At 44.1% G+C, this 5999-nt stretch overlaps 1 non-coding gene across 1 annotated transcript; it reads left to right on the forward strand.

Annotated features, from left to right (window-relative positions):
* Positions 1–568: 568 nt before the first annotated feature.
* TRNAS-UGA (transfer RNA serine (anticodon UGA)) lies at positions 569–650 on the forward strand. Its single transcript has one exon. It is a non-coding gene; the product is annotated as a tRNA-Ser (tRNA).
* The last annotated feature ends 5349 nt before the right edge of the window (positions 651–5999 follow it).

Consider the following 5999-nt stretch of genomic DNA (forward strand, 5'->3'; position numbering starts at 1 on the left):
GTTGGCAGGTGCAGGCAGCGCCTCCGCGTTTGCGGCTGGAAGCTCCGCCGCAGGCGCAGGGGCAGCGGGGCCTCCCGCGCTCCGCAGCTGCCTGCCGAGTCCATTCACGCTGTTGCCGACGCTGGGAAGCGCACGGTGCCACCCAGCGGCTCTCTTCTCAGCAGCGGGAACGGATCACCCAGGGAACGGTGGCACCTATTTTAACCGCCTAAGCCTCACGCTGCTCAGCGCCGCCGCACGACTCGAGCTGCTGAGCAAAACGGAACGCTTTTAGCTGGGCAGAAAGAACGAGAAATTAAAAGGGCGATAGCAGTAACTGACGCGTCTGCTTCCCCACGCGCAAATGTTAATCCTGCCAGGAAATCGGCTTGGCTCAGCCCGGCCCGTACGACCCTCCGCCGGGCCACTTGCGGAGCGGCCATTGCAGCGGGGCGGTCGGCCGCCGCCACAGCCCTTCGCCCCGGCCCGGCGACACGTCGGCGCCCATTGGCCCCTCATGGGCTGCGGGGCGGGACTTCCTACACCGGCGGTCGGTAAGAGTTGCGGCTGTAAAAGAACTGCACCAGCAGCAGCGATGGCCGAGTGGTTAAGGCGTTGGACTTGAAATCCAATGGGGTCTCCCCGCGCAGGTTCGAACCCTGCTCGCTGCGGCCCGGTGGGGCTTCTTTTTTTTTTTTTTTCCCCCTAGTCCTCTCGTTTATAACACGCAGGTTTTGCTCCTCATGCCTTCGCTGTGAAGCGTGCCTCTACGGGAACAAGAAGGGTAATCTAGTATTTATCCTATTGCAACTCGTTAGGTCCCGCCTACACAGTGCTCCTCTATCAGGAAGTGAAGGTAGTACCAAAGCAGCAATAGGTCCCAGGGCAAGTTGCCGGCATTGCATCTTAAACACTTGTGATAAACAGCACTTGGTGGAGGTGGGAGAAGGGCATGTTAGGATCACTGCTGTTTCCACAGCTCACCTCCTCAGTCCTCTGTAGACAGGACAGGCACGGTCCAAGTGCAAAGCTCAGGGTTAATCCAATGCATTACACACAGACAGTGTTTTGATTTGCCCAAAGGCAAATCCTGCCCCCACATCCTACAGCTGATGATACAAAATAAATAAAACTTTATCAGCTGCAGGCTACTCTATATTGAATGCATTTGCTCCATCAAACCCTCCCTTTCATGAAGGAAGCTGGTCTGATTACTTCTAGACCTCCAGTGAGGGGATCCTAGAACATCTTTTCCTGTCTTTTATGGCCTTCTGCACAGGCATGAAGCATGGAAACACACAAGCTGGCAAGGAGGGGAAAAACCAAAAAACACAGAAGTTATTATGCAACTAATAACCAGGAAAGACATAAGAACAAGGCACTTTCTCCTACACACACACACACATATATCCCCTCTTTCTGACTGGCTTAAACTGACCTTTCACCACTCAGCTGTGTCGATCTCCTCCTATGTGTGACCCCAGCATTAGTAAAGAGCTGAAAAATTTGCAAAGTCGGGTAAGAGAAGGCTGGAAATAAGAAAAAGGCCATTTCCACAGAGGCCAAGATAGGCTAGAGTAGGAAGAACCACTTTTCACTCATGTCTCTTAAAAAGACGAAAACCACACACACACACACATGCAAACCCATGCTTTCTAGTGTCATGTTTTGTTAGTGCAACTTAATTTAATCAGAAAATGGAGGCAAGGGAAGAAGAGGAAACATTGAAATATCCTTGCTGAGAACAAAATAAAAGAAAGAGGGGACAAACAAACACTTGGTTAAACTGGCAACAAAATGAACATTTCCAAGTGCTCTCTAACAAAGCTTCCGGGGATTTCAGGTTTGGGTATTTGTTTCTGTTAGGGCATATGCAAGTGTTAGAGGTTACACTTCAGAGGGAATCTTAAACTGGTAAATAACTGACAATGGTACTGTGTAATATGTAAGCAAAACATTCAATGTTTCCCTTAAGTTCTCACATGTCAGGGTATGTGCCAAGGGGTACCGGAATTGGACATCTTATCTCAGACCTTGCAGAAGAGACAGTTTTTAAATTCAAGAGCACTGACTTAAGCATCCTTTGCTAAGGTGCAGTACACATGCTACTTACTTTCACCTTAGCACATTTGTATTCTAACAGCCACTTAAAATTGTGTGCTTAGAGCAGTACAACATGTTAGTTACCCTGGAAAATATAAAAATTTTCAGTGAGTGTGAACATTTCAGATACAAAATTCAAAAAATATAACTTCTTTTCCACACATAAGGCTTGATTTTGTTTAATCAGTCAGGAATCTAAACTCTTTTTTTTCTTCTTTTATAACTTGAAGATCCCACCCACCCCTGTAATTAGGAACAGATGAGAGAAACTCTATTTTTGCATAATGCAGTTTGGCATAGCATTCCAAATTAATAAGAAGACAGTATTAAAAGCGTCAAAATACTAACCACAGTGGGCAAGCTTTGCACTAAGTCCTTCTTTCCCACCCCATCCCTGAAGAAGTTGCCAGTTTTTTTACTGACCACTTAAAATGCCTTGTTTCCAAAAGACATGTTTCATTGCTTTAATAGAGCTGAAGACAAAGCAGCAACCCAATAAATATTTATTAGGAAGTCTGGAACTTCAAGATGTCCTTTTCACTGGGCCTTGCTGGGGATGGAAATGTGACTGACACCAAAAGCCGTGGTTATTTTAAATTTTATATTGAAAAATAAGAGGCCAGTGTGCCAGAAAATCAAGAAAAAATCTCCTCTGTCTAAGGAAGTATTTGCATTCAGTAAACCTTTTCTCCTTGAAACTGATTTTCCCTAAAATTTGCAGTTAAAAAAAAAAAAAGAGTAGCAGCGAACACCCAAGTTGTTTCCCACCCTCACCCTTCAGCAAGATTTATGAAAATGTTCCCATCAAGGCACTAAAGGGGAAGAGCCATATGGTTTTGATTGCAGTTATTTTTTTTGTAGCTTTTGTAATTACAGAAGAAAGTAAGTCAGGACTGCCAGACAGCTTACTAAAGTTACGTATGCATCAGCAGCACTAGTGTTCTGGGTTCAGTGCTCTCCTCTTGATTCCTATCACTTTTCATCTCCATTTTGTAGCAAAGAGTTCAAGTGCTACTGTTCTGATCTGCATCTCTTTTTAAACTGCAGCTATAAGAGTGACAAAGAGCAAGGCAGCGATGAATCTGGTGCGGGAGTCCAGACCTCAAAAGGTACATATGGGCTCAAATGTTACTGCTCCTTATCTCTGTCACTTGGTGCAATTTTCCTCCCCAAACCTGGCTCTGGCCCTCTGCACAGTACCTTCAGGGATTGAGATGCCTCCAGCCAGCTAAGCACAAAGATGCTTAAGATGTCCAGTCTCCTTTTCATCATCAGCTATCCACACTGAAGCAAGCAGCCTAGTCCTTTGGCAGCGGCAGGCCAAGGATGGACATGGGCATCCTGGGGAAAGACTCAGATCCTTTGAAAGCGGGGACCACAAGTAGCAGAAAGCACCAAAGGCGCCCAGGCCCAACCAGCTGGAGCAACCTCTTACTCATCTGGACCCTTCTGCTCATTATCTTGCCCCCACCCACCCCAGTCCCATCGATATCATTGACACAAAGTTGTTTATGAGAAAGAGAGGGAGCTGACAGTCCTCTACCCAGCATGAATTTGGGGGCTCCATGGTAATTAACTGCTAGTAAAGGACCAGCTCTGACAATCCTGACAAAGTAAATGTAGTTTTTGTAAGGACTGATGCCCAAGAGTCAAACTGCATCTCCTTAGAAAAGCTGTCTGCCTCATGCCAAGAGTCCTTCGATATTTTCAGAGAAGTAGTTTTGACAAAGCAGCAAGTAAATAATTTTGTCCAAAGCATCGAGAATCACATCGCACATCAAGACTGGAAACCTCCTGAACATTGGTAGCAAATTTCATTTTCTAGAAGTAATCCCTCTCCCTTACTACCCCACCAGAAGAAGAGTGCAAGAGCAAACCACTGTGAAGATGGAATAGAGAGGAAAGAAAATTTGTTTTCTCCATCATCCGTTACCTGTGACAGGTTATGATATTCATCGGAGACCTAAAATGTGTAAAAGTTCCCAGTCTATATTGTGCACCGCTGTCATGACTCAAAACACAAGCCTTTCAAAGCTGGGACAAACAGCATATGAAGAATCTCATCTTAATTAACATGGGAGGGAGAAGAGACAAATAATACTGAAGGTGAAAGAACAAACATACGCAGTGCCCAACATCTGGGGAGAGGCTTGGCAACTCTTATAACAGCAGGATGAGCCTGAACACTGGGCTGCAATTAAAGTACCCAGCATAAACTGATCAGTATCACCCCATCTGACAGGGACAGAGGCTGACGACTTACTGAGTTGCTTTATCTTTTGCTGTGTGGTTTCATCAGCTTTACAACAGCTTCACTGCTCACCTTCCCAGCAGTCTTGTCTCTCATTTCAGGATATGAAAGCGTGAGACAGCAATGTTCATGCTCAGGAAATTACAGCTAGCCAGTATCTGTTTTAATCATCAGGATACTTGCTTCTACTACAGAACGTATAAACTGCCTTTTTCTTTGTTGTTTTTTTTTCCTCTCTCATTCAAAGAGGAAAACAAGCATTCAGGAAACAACCTTACCTATAATTCAGCATACTCAGCCTGAGATTTTAAGTCATGTACTGTCTGTATTCATCATCAAAATGTTAACTCTTACATTGCCACTTGGGAAACATTGACAAAACAACTTGGCAAATACTGGCAAAACAAAAAGTTTATGAAGAACTAGAATATTTTCAATCTTATAGAATGGGCATAACTACAGTAATTAAGAACATATTATTTTTATATAATTCAAGAACCCCCAGAGCTGTTCAGTTTCATTGTAAACAGCAGGCTAAATAGTTGCTTAATTTCTGATACCACAAAACTGGTTGATACAATTTCAGAGACCTAGAAACATAGTATTAAACATGCTCTATTCTCTGTATTTTATCATCATCATCATCCACCTGCACCCCCATCTGCTGTCTCCTAAATTCCAGCTGAAATCTCATCAGCCCTCACAAGTCCAGTAATGGCCAAGTTTAATCAATACTTTTGGCTAGACCCCAGAGGATCTAGGCTCACTTCTCAGGTCTGTTTATTTTCATACAAAGCTACACTAAGTCCTTTCGAGCTATAGCTAGCAAAGCACTCCAGCATATTAATCCTCAATCGCTGTGCAGTAGAAGCACGCACCAAGTCAGACCCCTCAGATAAATACCCAGAAGGTTCAGGACCCCTTTGTGACATACCTAAACAACTCACAGACAGTGCTAAAGAAGAAAATAGGACCTTACCATCCCTTGCAGGTAGCTGCCCTCTTCCCCAACTCAAGATTCACAGACCCTATTTCTGATATATAGTGTCTGGGTTTGTTGCTGTTGTTCCCCATCCCCACAAATGTCCTTGTGCAGCTGTTTCCACTTTCCAAAGGAAGTTCTCTGTTGACCACTGGAAAGCCATGTATACCTGACTGTTACCTCTTAATCACATTTTTGCCAAGCTTGAGAGATCCACCTTCCAAGCCCTGCTCCAATTAATATTTAAGCATGTTAAGTATGTTATGTGCTTACTAGTGCAGAGACCAAGGCACCACATTACTGTGGGTAAGGTCATGCGGGACATTTGCTGGATCTTTTTATGCTACTAGCAAAAATCTTGTAAAAATACTCTGTATGTAAAAAAAAAATATAAGCAGTTTATGACTGGGGAGATGTGCCCCAAATGATCTAACAGTAATTTGTCAGACGCTTATTTCTTTCCTTTCTAACATGGGGGGAGAACTCAGCTGCCCACTTATTCCAGTTAACTGTTCTTACTCGCCAACAGGTAGGTCCCACCAGTGCTGTCCCAAAAGCAAAATAGGCTGCACAGCTTCCTCTTGCTTTCCAGTACCTCTGGGTTTGATGTGCTAGAAATGAATTCATTCAGCTCTATTTGAGAAATGCGGAAAATTGGACCATTTCAAGTTAAATATATATATA

Source organism: Leptosomus discolor, chromosome 6 (genome assembly GCF_034619465.1).
Source record: "Leptosomus discolor isolate bLepDis1 chromosome 6, bLepDis1.hap2, whole genome shotgun sequence".
NCBI lineage: Eukaryota > Metazoa > Chordata > Aves > Leptosomiformes > Leptosomidae > Leptosomus > Leptosomus discolor.